The 16,131-nt window shown below is 37.8% G+C and overlaps 1 protein-coding gene across 1 annotated transcript in view; it reads right to left on the bottom strand.

Moving 5' to 3' along the window:
- COL12A1 (collagen type XII alpha 1 chain) overlaps positions 1 to 16,131 on the bottom strand; it is a 155,637-nt gene that overhangs the window by 101,369 nt on the left and 38,137 nt on the right. The window lies entirely within an intron of this gene.

The following is a 16,131-nucleotide window of genomic DNA, read 5'->3' on the forward strand; positions in this document are numbered from 1 at the left end:
TGTGAAAGTAACCTTTCAAGGAAACTGAAAAAAAAACCACTCACTCTTCTAGAACACTGAAAAATTATTAGTTATTAAAGGAGGATATACTCTAGAGTAGGGGGGAGGAAGACAGCAAACTTTTGCTCCCAAATTCAAGCCTTTTCATTCAATAGAAAACATAAATATAATCCAAATGGAAAAATAAGAAAACCCGAACTTAATAGGAGACACAGCTTTCTCTCAATAAAACAGCTACTCTTTCCATATTTCAATGTAATATAAATATGCAAGTCACTTTATATTGGCTACTTCAAATAGGACTTCAGCCACAATATGACATCAATATAAAACTATCTGCTTTCCCAGCATAATTTTTAGCAAGCAATTGCTGAGTGTTCAAGCAAGTGATACAAAAAGCCACTGTAAGAATTCTGAAGATGATTATTGTTTCAACTATCATTGCCATAAAGACAGGGGAGAAAACATAATATATGCCTTGCAGTTAATGTGAAATAAAGCTCTAGAGCCTAAACAGAAAAGGTAACATTAGAGGAGAGAAAAGTCACATTGAACAACAACAAAAAATGATATGCATTTCAATGAAAAAGAAAAAAAGTTGGGCATGTTTTCTGAAACCTCAAGACCAAATGGACAGTTTTAACTCCATTATAAATGACTTAAGGAGCTGACAGCATATCTTACCTCTAGCGGGAGGGGAAGGATTAGACATGCATTTCACTACCATCAGAAAAACATTTCAAAAATCATAGTAATTTATTTTCTTTCAAAGTTTATGACTGTTTTATATCAAGTGAGGAGGGGGTGTTTTAAATTCTAAAAATGGCCACAAGTCATGTGTTTTCTTTTCATGGAACAAAATGCAAGTACAATTTTATAAGAACATCTTTGCACTAAATGTTATTCAGGCAATAGGACTCTAGATTTGACAAGTGCAGTATATGGATACAGGCATAGAATCACAGTAGCTAAGAATCAGCAGGGCACTCTGTGACCATGTAATAAAACTTATTATCTTTATAAGGAATCTGCTCAATGACATATACTACAAGTGGTGGTCCAACCTCTACCCAAAGACTGTGAGGGTGAATCCACTGCCTCCTGAAGTCTAGTGTCCCCCTAATTAGCTTCACTCCCACTTTCCCAATCATCCCTCTCTTTGACATCTTCCAACTTCCATCTCTGCCACCTCCCACCCCCATTCAGAAGCTAAATTACTATTTATTTCTGGAAATATTCCAAACCACCCATAAAATCAAGAATTCCAATTGGTATTGAACGTAGTCTGTAGACAAATTTCATCCCCAGGCACCAAAGAAAATGGTAGATGAAATACTAAACACCATCTGAGATCTTTAAGGAATGGCAGAGAATGAGAGGGCTTTCGGGATTAGTGCCAGACAGAGTTGTTCCAAGTCAATTGAATTCAGCTCAATCCAGTTAAAAGTATTTGTTGCTAAATGCTGAGACAAAAATAAAAGTCTTCGTCCTCAAGGAGCTTATATTCTATTGGGGGGAGGGCGGGGATTTATGCACAAATAATTGAATAACATCCATATTGTTAAGGGCTAAAATTCTAGCTAAACTGTCTAAAATATCTAATGAGTGGTCGCCAATAAATTATAAGCTTTAGCAAGAGTTAAACTTTTAAGCATTTATTAAGGAGAATAAGAATTTGGCAAAGAGAGAGAAAAAGGCCTAGATTCCTATCTATTAAAGGGAGAGCACATTTCTAGCTCCGCTTTCCACCAGAGTCCAAAGGAAAAAAGCGCCAGTCTCTTCCTTCCTCCTCCCACTAGCCCGCGTCACTTCCTGACTCCTGGTCTTGCCCTCAAAGACCTTCGCTTCATGGGCAGAACTCTTCTACAGTAAGTCTCCAGCAGGTGGTGTCATTCCAATCGTTACAGTATAGCTCACTTTTCACAGTTTTATAATTTCTTTACTTCAGAGTTATTTATGCTACAGAAAGTACTCCCTCCTTTTTTGTCTAAATAATGTCTTGTGGCCATAAAACTCAGTAAGGGATTGTTCCCAAATATATCCATTTTGGAGACTCTCCTTGTATGCCTCCCCCTTACTAAAAATCAATTCAGTGAAACATTAGTGAAATACAAAAACGTTGACTATGAAACTAAAGTTGGCTCCAATGTTATGGTGGTGGTTTTTTTCACATTTAATGCTGGGATGGTTTGGGAGTAGGGAACAAAAGACATCAACACTTGTAAATTGTACTTATTTTCCTCCAAGGATTTGCCCCTCAGTCCATTTTTATTCCTACTTGCTACAATGCTATTTGTGACATTATACTCATTCCCATGACAACAGACGTCAGTGTCACAAACACAGCCTAATGATTTCATTTTGAGAATGAGTAGGTGGCTGACGGGGAGGAAAATATAAACTCAAACATACTTCTGCACTCACTGAAAAATGGGCACAGAAGTTTACTAGCCAACTAGGGGAATTTTTCTCAGGGTTTTTCCATTTACTATTCTCAATTCTCATTTTAAAAGTAGCCTCTCAGTCAAGAACATTTGAGTTCAATTCAAATCCAACATCTACCACATTCTGTCTATGTGATCCTAGGCAAATCACTTAACTCCTCACTTTTCTAGGCAACTTTTTTTTTAAGTGAGGCAATTGGGGTTAAGTGACTTGCCCAGGGTCACACAGCTAATAAGTGTTAAGTGTCTGAGGCCGGATTTGAACTCGGGTACTCCTGACTCCAGGGCCGGTGCTCTATCCACTATGCCATCTAGCTGCCCCTTCTAGGCAACTTTTTAAGACTAAGTTTCAAAGAATGTGCTAGTCTGGCTTGGTAAAGGAAATTCTACCCAAGGAATTCCCTATACTGAAGATATCAGAGGTCCTGTCCAAATATTAAGAATAAGAATAATAGAAGATCTTTGTAAAATGGATGGATTTGTGATGGTCATTAGTTTTAAGAAGAAAATATTATTGAAAGTTCTTTTTTTAGAAATATAATCCCTCAAATCCCTCCTTCAACAAGGAAGGGATGAAAAATGAAGTTTCCTACCTCAAACTGTTCTAAATGTCCAGTCATGGTTTATTGAAACAGTATTTATTGACTTGGATAGAATAAAATATAGATAATCCAGTTTAAGGACTTTTTTTCTCCTAACCTTTCTCCATACTACAGTCACTCTCTACAGCCAAAAAAAAAAAAATGGACTCAAAGGAAAAGTTGGCTAAAGTTAACAGGAACCCCATCCAGGTCCTGTGGTTGAAAAAGTAAACAAGCAGCAAAATTTAATGACTTCTAATTCTTGAGACTGAGTCAGTGAATCAAAGACATTTAGAAGTACTGAGCACCTACTGTTTGCAAAGCAATTCTCACTTGCTGATTCTTTACCCCTTTTCCAGATGCTATTTAAGTTTCTTCATTCCAGTCATTTCATGCTGGGCATATGACCCTACCAGTGTACTTATTACAAGAAAATCTAACTCCTGCTAAAACACTAAAATTTCCCATTGGAGTTCAATATTTCCTACTTTTAAAAGCAAAATTAAGTATTATATAAAAACAACATAAACAAATGGAGAAATGGAAATTCATCATATTTAAAGTCCAATGACTTGGCTCTTTCCACCTAGCTATGCGAACTCAGGAAGTTACAACCTCTCTGGACAAATGTTATCATGTGTAAAATGAGAGGTTTGGCCTCTTCTGAATCTTCATCATTCTTGACCACACTTGCATGATTTGACACTACTATCTCTTTCTGGATACTCTCTCCTCTCTGGGTTACTGCCCTCTCCTTCTTCTCTTCCTACCTTTCTAACTACTCAGTTTCCTTTGCTAGATCTTTAACTATGTGACATTCAATATCTGTGGGGTACATTGCAAGGTTCTGCCTAATTTCTCTTCTCTTTTTTCTCTATATCCTCTAACTTACAAATCTCATCAGTTCCCATCTTTATACTTTGACTCCCAGATGTATATACCCAGCCCTAATCTATCTCCTGAGCTCCAGTGCCACATCATTGAATGCCCACCAGGCATTTAGATATATGTCCCGAATTAATTTCAAACCCAATATGTCCAAAACAAAACTCATCTTCTCCCAAATCCACTTCTCTTATAATTCCTATCAAGGGTACCATGATTCTTCCCAGGTTCATCCTCAGTGCCTCATTTTAACCTTCCCTACATATCCAGTCAGCTATGAAATCTTATCATTTCTTTCTCCACAATATCTAACTTACAAATCTCCTACCCATTTATAGTTACCACTGTAATGCAGATCTTCAACATCTGCAGGCAATTTAACTACTCAATGTTGGAAAGAACTATGAAGAACACCTCCATTAACACTAAGGAACAAAGCTCTTCTAAAAGCAAACCCATATAACAAAGTCACCAGATTGAATTTTTCAACAACTAAATACCTCAATAAATCAGTTATTTCATTGACATAAGAACTCATCCCACAGTGCATATCACAACCAATTCGTGCCTTCTCACCCTGTGTAACTTTTGCTAACCACCTATAAAGATTTCAGAGGGCCTATTCAATGTGCTGGGGCCCTTCCACTTGGTTTTTTCACAGTATGTGAATACCAGTGAAGTACCCAAGTTGTACATCTATTATTCCTTTCTCTCACTGTATGACTAACCTACCTCCTTTTCCAGTTGTCAAATATATATGCACTGATAGATAAACTCTAGAGTCTATCTGGGCAGCAAGGTGGTATACTAGATAGAGCACCAGACCTGCAGTCAGGAGGACCTGAGTTCAAATCTGGTATCAAACACTAGTTGTATTACCCTGGGCAAGTCACTTAACTCTGATTGCCTCAATGTCCTCATCTGTAAAATGAGCTGGAGAAGGAAATGGCAACCATTCCAGTATGTTTGCCAAGAAAAACCCATAAGGAGTCATTGAGAGTCAGACAAGACTGAAATGACTCAATAAAAGAGTGTCTCCATCCAACTGAATATGGATAAATAGGTATTCTTCACCCATTTGGTTTTTCGTGTGCAGATGCATGTCAAGCTCTTTTGAGAGATCCATGACCTCATTTAGAAGCATTCCAGAACTTGATGTCATTGACATAAATATTTCATCCAAAAACAGAAGAATTATAAGGAGGCCTTGTTATTTATAGTAAATTCCCATTCCATTTGTTATGGGCTTTTGTCTTCCATGACAGTGGTAAATATCTTTAGTGAGAGTGCTTCCCTTTTCTATGCCTTACTTTATATCTGTGATCAGAGGGTAATGAAACAATCTCTATTTCATCTTTCAAATAATTTCATTATTACCTTAAGATATTTGAGAGATACCTAGTTACAGAATAGCCTTTTAAGGCTACATTTAGGGGGCAGCTAGGTGGCGCAGTGGATAAAGTACCGCCCCTGGATTCAGGAGGACCTGAGTTCAAATGCGGCCTCAGGGGCGGCTAGGTGGCACAGTGGATAGAGCACCGGCCCTGGAGTCAGGAGTACCTGAGTTCAAATCCGGCCTCAGACACTTAATACTTACTAGCTGTGTGACCCTGGGCAAGTCACTTAACCCCAATTGCCTCACTAAAAAAACAAAAAAACAAAAAACCAAATGTGGCCTCAGATACTTGACACTTACTAGCTATATGACCCTGGGCAAGTCACTTCAGCCTTTAAAAAAAAAAAGGCTACATTTGGTTCTAGTTCATCAAATGCATTGGTGTAGGCAACAAACCATAACTATAGTAGGATCTTGAATTCCCTTAATTTTCAATTATTTGATTGCAAACATGTAGTCTGCTATAGAATACCATGTGAGAAAGTCTACCTTTTCTTCTTCTCACACTTTCTTCCAGGATTCCCTTAATTTAGAAGCAATTTGCTTTTTATATTTATATATATATATATATATTTATATATAACTATCAAGAGAGAGGGGTATAGATGTAGATGTAGATGCTGTGGATGTGGATGTGGATGTAGATTGGATATAGATTAGACATAGGTATAGGTAGAGGTATGGGGGAGTGAGAGAGAGAGAGAGAGATCTACTAGATACTAGATTCTAGGTCCTTTCTGGCTCTAAATTTATATTTTGTCATTCTCAGGTGATGAAAGATGAGAAAATAGTCTACAATCTCATTCCATCTAAACCCCTATAAAGAAAATAGGGGGGCAATTAGGTGGCACAGTGGATAGAGCACCAACCCTGGATTCAGGAGGACCTGAGTTCAAATCCGGCCTCAGACACTTTACACACTTACTAGCTGTGTGACCCTGGGCAAGTCACTTAACCCCAATTGCCTCACAAAAGAAAAAGAAAATAGGAATTAGTTCATATTTGGCTGTTAGAGACTTATTATTCCAGGGTTAGAAATTCAGTGGAGAGGCTTGTGTCCTAACATTGCTGGCTTTTTCCAGGCCCTAAAGCCCACGCTATCCTAGCAAAGGCCTCGTGCCTCTGTGAGATTTCATCTCTCCTCTCTTTTCCCTTTCCAAGTACAGATTGGAGTCCTGACTGAAATCCTCTGCCTCTCTAAGATTCAAAAATAACCTGGACACAGTTGCAAATAAACAGGATTGATGATGGGCAAAATCATATAGTTTTTCATGAACGTGACATTTTAAGATGGTATGTAATCAAGGTGTGATACTAGCTTTTTAAATTCTGATATCCTGCATTATATGTAGCTTCTGACGATGTAGTATGTATAGTTTCTCCTAATCTCCCCTTCAGAGGAGTGCCTCCCAGAAGGGCAGGATATGTCATCTTCAAGTATTTGAAGGACTGTCATGTGGGAAAGGGATTCAGCTTGTTCTGTTTGGTAGCAGAGGGTAAAACTGGAAAGAATGGGGAGAAGCTGCAGAGAGACAGATCTGGGCTTGATGGAAGGAAAACCTTTCCAATACTGCTTTCCAAAAACAGAATGGATCACTTAGGAAAGTAGTGAGTTGCCTGTCACTGAAGATCTTCAAGCAAAAGCTGTATGATGGGGAATATGCTGCAGTAGAGATCCTCATTCTGATATGAGTGAGTTAGACTAGATGGCCTGAGGCCCCTTCCAACTCTGAGAATCTGTGATTTATAACAAAGAATCTATTTACTCTGTGGTAGGAAAGAGATCAGGGATAAAGAATAATGACCCAGTTTTCTCACTATTTCATGCTTGCCAAAATCTGATGCATCTTTAGAAATGTTGATGCTGGAAAATTTTACCTGATTTTCCAATGTGCATAAAATATCAAAAACTATTTATTGAGTACATGTATCACTGCGCTGGGTGCTCTACAGGGTAATTTAGACAGGTGGTTTTTTACTGCTCTGAATGTCTCCAAGTGTTTAATTTCTACATCACTTTTTTCCATATACCAAGCCAAACAATTAATATCTCATTTAAGTAATTTTCCTATATATCATAGCCCTTTCCGTTACACAGTCTAAAAACCAAATTATTGTACAGTTCAACCAGAGCTGTAACCAGCAATCCTGGCAGCCAGGGCAAAGTTGGCAGGTTAGCCAAAGAAGAGAGGAAAAGGTGGTAGTGAGTCTACCACGTGAAAGGAATGAAGTTGTGCTGAAGGACCCCCATAAGGAGGTAAAGGGGAAAGAGGAAGGCACAGAAGAAAGTCCCTCTGATTGGTCTGAACACTGAACAACCCCTAGGAAGAAGAATGGGGTGGGGTAGAGTATAGGGAACCAGAAAAGGGGAAGAATCTTTATTATGCAGCCATACTGGGCAGATCTGGCCTTGGACACTTATTGGCTGTGTGACCCTGGGAAAGTCACTTAACCCTTTTGCCTCAGTTTCTTCAACTATAAAAAAAATTATCTGGAGAAGGAAATGACAAACCACTCTAATATTTTTGCCAAGAAAATCCCAAATGGGGTCACAAAGAGTGAGACACACCTGAAACAACTGAGCAGCAACAACAATATACCAGGCAACTCCTAGGAAAAATTAGCAGCTAGGAAGCAATAAGCATGGTGGCCCAGAAGAAGGGTAGGACTCTTCTGATACTCCAACATGCAGTGTCAACTGTCAAACTGATCTTCCTGAAAAACAGTCTGACCATATCCAATGGATCTCTATTACCTCTAAGTTCAAATATCATCCTTCATTTGGCTTTTAAAGCCCTATATAACCTGGTCCTTTCCTACTTTTCCAGTCTTCTTAGACTTTATTCCCCTCCACATACCCTATGATTCAGAGACACCATCTCTTTGCTGTTCCTCACACAAAATTCCATCTCCTAACAAAGGATTTTCATTGGCTGTCCTCCATGCCTGGAACTTTTCCCCTCCTCACCTCCATCTCCTGACTTTCCTGGAATCCATCAAGTCTTAGCTAAAGTACCATCTTCTAAAAATCTTTCCAAAATAATCTTTTTAACTACTTAATCCTTTTTTTTTTGGCCAGGCAATGAGGGTTAAGTGACTTGCCCAAGGTCACACAGCTAGTAAGTGTCAAGTGTCTGAGACCGAATTTGAACTCAGGTCCTCCTGAATCCAGGCTGGTGCTTTATCCACTACACCACCTAGCTGACCCCTTCTACTTAATCTTAATGCTTTCCCTCTGAGACTATTCCTAATTTGTCAGGTAGATTACATATATATATATATATATATATATATATATATATATATATATATATATATATAATTGATAGATAGGTGATAGATAGAAAGAAAGGGAGGAAGAAAGAAAGAAGTGGATCAGTAAATAGATAGATATTAATTTGTGCAGGTCTGTGAGATTGCTGTTTTCTCCATTAGACTGTGATCCTTGAAAGCGGGGATTGTTTTTTTTTTCCCTTTCTTTGAATCCTCATAGCTTAGCACAGCACCTGGAAAATAATAGCTGTTTAATATGTGTTCATTGACTATAACAAGGAACTTCTAGAAGAGGTCAGGTGCCCAGATGATGGTGTCCTGGGCCCAAGCCCCATTTGACCTTCCTAGTGCAATTATCAACATAATCTGGATTAACCCATGATGGCAACTGAGATGTTATATTTTCTCCCTTTCCACTAAAAGGTCCTACTGTTTATACTTCATCATGGCATGGAGGTGATTCTGGGTATGGAAGTGGAACCTAATCTGTGGCAAGTTCTACCAAACTGGAAAGGCCTGGGTCTATCCTCCAAGGACTAGCCTAGCTAAAATCATTCAAATCCTAACCTTCCTATATATTATATTATGACCCATCTGTTTCCTCATCTGTAAAATTGGTTTGAGGAAGGGAGTCTCTGTATAGCTCCTAAGTCTTATGATCTTATGATCCAAGGTTGGCTCAATTATTTTGGCCACAGTAACTGCTCTAAGGTCATTAGAATCTGTTCCACTGTAGGAAATATTGACACCAACAAAATCACAGGTAGCTGAAGCAATGAAGACCCTGTTGCACCTTATATATGATTCCAACTAGCTTTCATTTAATTTCAAATGCCACTTTCACCAATAGATGTTAAAGCAAATCCTCTCCAAAACTAATTTGTTCTTTCTGCTAGAAGCAACTCCCAAAGCCTCCAACTTTCCACTTCAGCAGTAACTGAAGACCTATTCCTGGAGAAAGCTTATGTTGGAATGGTATTGATTTACAACTGCTGAAATGACATCTCTGTTTCAAAGATCAGACTCTGGTGTTATCCATATTAAACATACAGGCAAGTAAATATATGACAGACAAGACAAAGGGAATATTTTTTTTAAATCTCCATGACAATTTAACAAAGTTGTAACTAGGAATTTGGAAGTCTAAAGGAAAAAAGGGCAGAATGTGGAGGCTATATAGGAGTATAGCTTGAGTACAGCAGCTGTGGGGAAGAAATGCAACCTAAGGCACTTTAAAAGGCACCCTCTAAATGGTGGCACCCAGGAGCAAAATGCTAATCATCCCACCCTAAGTTGCAAGTCTGACATTAAAGTTACCATTTATTGTTTTTGCTTGTTGTTTGTTTTGTTTTTTTGGTGAGGCAATTGGGGTTAAGTGACTTGCCCAGGGTCACACAGCTAGTAAGTATTAAGTGTCTGAGGTCGGATTTGAACTCAGGTCCTCCTGAATCCAGGGCCAGTGTTCTATCCACTGCACCACCTAACTGCCCCTCCATTTACTGTTAAGGAAAGTAGAATTTTATTTAACATTTCTATCTTTTCTAATTTTTTTTCTTTTATGAGGTTAGTCCATACAAAGGGAATTTTCAATTATTATCATTTGATAAATATTCAAAGTTCCTTAGAAATGCCAGAATTGTAATACTACAAACATATAACTTTGAAAATGTATGATACAGCACTAAATCTCTTTAAAAAACACTGAGTCCTTGTTTTAGTCCATCTGGGAGAAGCACTATGTAATTCAACATGATGCAGAGTTCCTGTGATAAGCTAAGAACTTCATTGTAATGAAATGTCAATTGAGTTAGCTCAATTTGGTCTGTAGGAGGCCATTCATTTCTAAAACATTTTTATGTTGCTGTGACAACAGAAGGGGAGCAGGGAAGAAATTATGCAAAAGCTACTTCTTTCCCTGGTGAAAATCAGCACTCTTCAAAATATACATACATCTGTTATCCCAAATTGGAAGTTTCATTCAATTGGATTAATCTCTTGGAACAAAAAAAAGTGGTTATTGTTTATCTAAATGTAAAAACAGGTTCCCCTCTGTCTAAGCACCAACAATAGTGACAGCCCCAGGTTCTATGAAGATTTATAATGCATTTCAATGTGCAACAGTGTTTTGTTCATTAGAATAGGTGGTTCCACTTTTTAAAATCTATGTCTGCAAAACCAATACTAATGTTTTGTGGTTAAATTCCTCCAGAGTTAGTATCTGAAATGGTAATGAACTCTGCTTTTGTCATTCTAATACATTGGAGCCAGCAATGCAAGTGCTAATAAATCCTAAATTAGAGCTAGGAGACAATTACCTGATATATGTTCACATTTCAAAAAATAAAAAGCCCTAGAAAAAATTATACAATCTACAGTAAAAAATGGAAGTTTCCTTTTTTCTCTGGGAATTAAAAACCTTTATGAATTTAAGCTAATCTATAAAACTACCAACGTCTATTATATTCTTGCCATGTGATTTTATGCCTCTGAGTCAAAGCAAGATCCTTGCCAGCTCTGTTCTTACCACCTCCTCTCCCAAGAGAAAACAGATTAGAAAAACAGTAGCTCTCAGAAACAGCTCACTATTTCTCTTTCTGTGGGCTTTCCACTCACTGTATTTACCATCAAATCCTATTCCTCATATATGCTATGTGAGTTTGGCTAAACTAATGTAATAAAATTAAATGGAATAACCAGAAGGGGTTTTTTAGAGCCTTCTCATTTTAATTTAGTTTTAATTCTGTTTTCACATATTTGTCAAGTTTTACCATACATAATGCAAGGGGATAAGTATGTTAATAAAAGGATGTTGGCAAGGTTGTATCTGCTTTTTTTATAGCAGATAGAGATCTTTAAGTAAAAATCTTTTTTTTTCTGTTTTGAGAGCTCAAACCTTAATTCAGATAAATTTATTTGTTAATTCAACAGAATTCCTATGTGAAAGGCATTGTAAATTAAACATATTCCCCACAGTTCCACGCCTATAAATTTAGTATTCTTTAAAGTCACTTTGCAAATGCTTCCTCCTGCCTAGAGCATGGAGAACATAAAAAGTTAAATGTTTACCTTGTTTATTTTATTTTCTATCTCTTTAAAGAGAGCATTTTAATGGATATGTATAAATACATATGTATTTACACACACACACACACACACACTCACACTCTCTCTGACTACTAACTTCCCTGGTTTCCTTTAAATCCCAAGCAAAATCCCACTTTCCACAGGAAACCTTCCCCAGGAAACCTTCCCCAGCTGTTCTTAATTCTAGTGCCTTCACTTTGCTAACTATTTCCTATTTATCTTGCATGTGACTTATTTGTATATCTTTGTTTGCATGATGCCCCCCCCATTAGATTTTTAAGCTCCTTGAGGGCAAGTGTTGTCTTTTGCTCCTTTTTGTGTCCCTAGCACTTTACACAGTGCCTAGCACTTTATGCCCCTAATAAATGTTTCTTGATTGATTGATACAGTGAAAAGATAACTAGATCTGGAGTCTGAGAATCTGGGTTCAACTCCAGTTCAACTACTCACTACCTTTGTGACCTTAGAAAAGTCACTTTTCTCTGGACCTTGATTACTCATATTAAAATGCAGAGAGGAAGTTTGGTTAAGTGAGAAAATGCTGGATTTGGCATCAAAGGACTTGGGTTTGAATTCCACCCCTAACACTTTCCTACTACATAGGCAAGTGATTGAGTCACCCGAAGCAGACATCCCTCATTTGAAAAATTGTTGTTCATCCTTTATTTTCAAAAGGGACCAATGATACCACAGGTGATGCCTTGACTTGAACATAAATTGGATTTAAGTAAGGTAGAAATGGAGTTGGACTGGATAACTAGGTACCTTCCAGCTCTAATTAATTCTATTATCCCATGGGTGGTGGAGGTGGTGTCCCACCAGATGTCCACTAAGATTTCTTCCCTTACTGGGGTGTGCAGAATAGTATATTTGACTATAAATAAATGTATGGATGGAGTTATCACAATTTCATGACTGGAGAAGAGAGCCACATCCGTGTTATCAGGAAAGTATAAGCCATTTATTTAGCTATGACTAGCTTTAACAAGAGGCCTTGCAGAAAGTGTTTGCTCTAAAGCTAGTACAATCAGTTGGGCTATGCAAAAATTTTGCTCCTGAGATCTTGCACCACTAATTAAAAGACTTTCTGACTAAGAAGAAAGGTGTTTTTTTTTTAAAGCTAAGGGGAATAAAGGGTGTTTTAAAAGTGTAACTGTTTTGCTTTTCTGGAAGTGACTTTTCACAACTCTAAATGAAGCTCATGATTATTCTAAAAAGAATAAAGGTTAAAAGTGTACTCCCTGCAAGCTGTAGCAGGTGAGTCAATACACAGAAAGTCAGTGGGAAGAATGAGAGCAAAGGCAAATAGAATAAATCACAAGGAAAAAGGCAAATATCCATAAAATGCCATATATGTTATTACAGATGCAGAGTTTGCATGCTTTTACTGTTCTGACTAGGTCACTGTTGGCCCTTGCCAATTTTAGTTCATACACCTTAAAGATTTTCTACCCTTTCAAATATGCATTTGAAAATCAGAGGAACACTCCTAAGCATTCTTAGGCACCATGGGCAGCTAGGTGGTGCAGAGGATAAAGCACCAGCCCTGGATTTAAGAGAACCTGAGTTCAAATCTGGCCTCAGCCTCTTGACACATACTAGCTGTGTGACCCAAGGCAAGTCACTTAATCCTCATTGTCTTGCCTCCCCCCAAAAAAAAAATACTGATTAAACATTCTTAGGCACCATGGCTATATCCTTAGGAAGATGGTTTTAGAGTTAATAACTCACTTGAACTCTATGTATGACTTTTTGTTAATGAGTGACCATTTTAATCACTATTTTTTGAAGTGCTAAATATCACAATTCAGTAGATTGTAAGCTCGTCGCAGGCAGAGGCCATTTCATTTCTGCCTTTGTATCCCCACAACAGGGCCTGGCACGTATAAAAAATAAGTTTAATTGAACTGGATCTACATAAGAAAACATCCCCACAACCATATTAATATGATTTGATTTGATTTGATTTTCTTGGTGAGGCAATTGGGGTTAAGTGACTTGTCCAAGGTCACACAGCTAGTAAGTGTCAAGTGTCTGAGGTCAGATTTGAAGTCAGGTCCTTCTGACTCCAGGGCCGGTCCTCTAACCACTGCACCATCTAGCTGCCCCATATTAAAAGGATTTTAAAATTAGCTCAAGTTATACCAATCTACCCAAAAAAGATTCTGCATCAATATACTGTGATTATCTGGATTCCTTTGAACATGGGGACAAATAACTTCATCCTTTTTCTCTTCATCCCTGTCTTTAACTAGAATTTTCCAAGTACTGTTGGATCTAATCTTTACTGGTTCCATCTCTAACAATCTCATCAAGTTACTGAAGTCATTTAATTTGATAGATATTTTCTTTACCTTTACTTCACACCACAAGACTTACATTTTAGATTTAATTTGGATCATTTCTACTTTGAGGATGGGAAAAGGAGAGAAGTGTGGACCTGTGATTTCATCAGTGTGGGGAACTCCTGGTATGGGAATTCCTTCCACTGACAGATCTTGGGCAATCTCTGGGGTACTGAGAGATCAGCTGGTTTTTCCTTGGTCACATAGCTAGTATGTATCAGAGACAAGGCTTGAACTCGGGCTTTGCAAGGCACTCACCCCTGTGACACAGTGACTCATTACCTTTACCATGTACCATTATATCTATGGAGGCAAAAGAAGCAATCTCCTATTTTTTCTATTTATGCCCAACTATAGGGGGATTTTTCAAGGTTAATAAAGCAGCATGTCTTTAAAATTTCAAATTCAGTATTTGCTGACCTCTCTCATAGGTAAAATAAATAAAGCATTTAATTCCAACTCATCTTGTACTTTGTGTCGAGTTTGTACACTCATAGATCTAGAAGCGGAGGCTGAATTCAGGGGCCATATAGTCCAACTTTCATTTTACAAATGAGGAAATTGAGGCCCAGAGGGGGTAAAGTGACTTGCCCAAGGTTATACAGATATGTTAGGTGTCATATGCTAAAGAATCCTGGCTGGCCAAAATATAGAATAATGTAATTGTCTAGGGCAATGGTTTCCAAACTTTCTTGATAATACATCCCTATCAGTAAAAAATTTTTGAGCATGCAAACCCAATATCTGTATATTTATTCATTTGTAAATCATATATAAATACTACTACATTGTCCTAATATGTACAATTCAAATTTTACACAAAAATAGAAAGGTTTTTTTAAAGAATGAGATTAAGATGAAATAATACTTTGATTCTAGAGTCAATAAGGAGTCACTGGTGTTTATTGAGCAGGGAAGTAACAAAGGGAGACCTTTTCTTGGGGAAAATCCATTCAGCAGCTGTGTGGAAGATGAATTGGAGGGGGTTTGCTTGAGGCCGGGAGACAAATTAGAAAGCCATTCAATAGTCCTGGTGAGAGATAATGAGTGACTGAACTAGAATGGTGGGTTTTTGTGAATGGATGAAAGAAAACAGTTGTGAGAGATAGTGTTAGACCAGTTTTAGCAAACAGTTCAATATGTGGGATAAGGAAGAGTGCAGAATCAAGAATAACCACCAAGGTTTGAAATGTGACTGAAAGAATAGTGATATCCTCAAACAGAAATAGAGAAGTTTGGAAGAAGGTTTTGTTTGGGAAGAAAAATATATAATCACAACCCATTCAAAACTGCTCATCCCAGCCTACTCCCTCTTTCTTACTGACTAAAAAATGTATAGGGCGCTTAATCACCAGCTGTTATACCAAAGCACAGAGCCTGTCACTGAGGGATGACAGCAACAGCAACAAGGTGATAGTAAGAGGAAAGTATGAAAATTCTGGGGGTAGGGAGGGTGCCAAGGGGAATTTTTCTTTCCCTTGCTGCTATGGGTGTCAAGGTTGATCACACATTACTTGGAAGTCAAACCAAATCTCTCTCCCCCCTCCAAGAGTTATTCCTTGGCTTTTCCTTTAGAAAACAGGTTTAGAGCACTGTAAAGAATTCTCCAAACTCATAACTGATCGTATTAAGCAAAGTATCCAGCTTCATTCTACTGGCAAGAAACTAAGCTTGGGATGTTCTTGCTCAGAACTATCACTTAAAGAAGAAATAAACCAGAAACTCTAGCATATTCTCAATCATACTGTTAATATCACCAAAAGAATGTGGTGGCAGGCCTAGAGGCTTACTTTTTGGCTGATAAGATTCCTCTCTCAGAGCTGACAGTTTTAGCACCATCCATGGGCTTTTTCCAAAGAATTTGTGCAAGAGAAGCATAGACATCCAACCATAAGGTCAGAAAAATGTTACAATAATTTCAAAAGTTTTTGTGACCATAGTTTGCATAGGATAATGAAAAACTCACTGGACTAGAAGTCTGGAGACCCAGATGTTGTCCCAGCAATAAGTCAATTAGTAATCATATATTAAGTGTCTACTATGTGACAAGCATTGCACTAGGCACTGGCAATAGATACAAAGAATGAAAATCTAACCACTGTCAAGGAGATAACTAGCTATGA

The sequence above is a fragment of the Dromiciops gliroides genome, chromosome 4, assembly GCF_019393635.1.
Source record: "Dromiciops gliroides isolate mDroGli1 chromosome 4, mDroGli1.pri, whole genome shotgun sequence".
Lineage (NCBI taxonomy): Eukaryota > Metazoa > Chordata > Mammalia > Microbiotheria > Microbiotheriidae > Dromiciops > Dromiciops gliroides.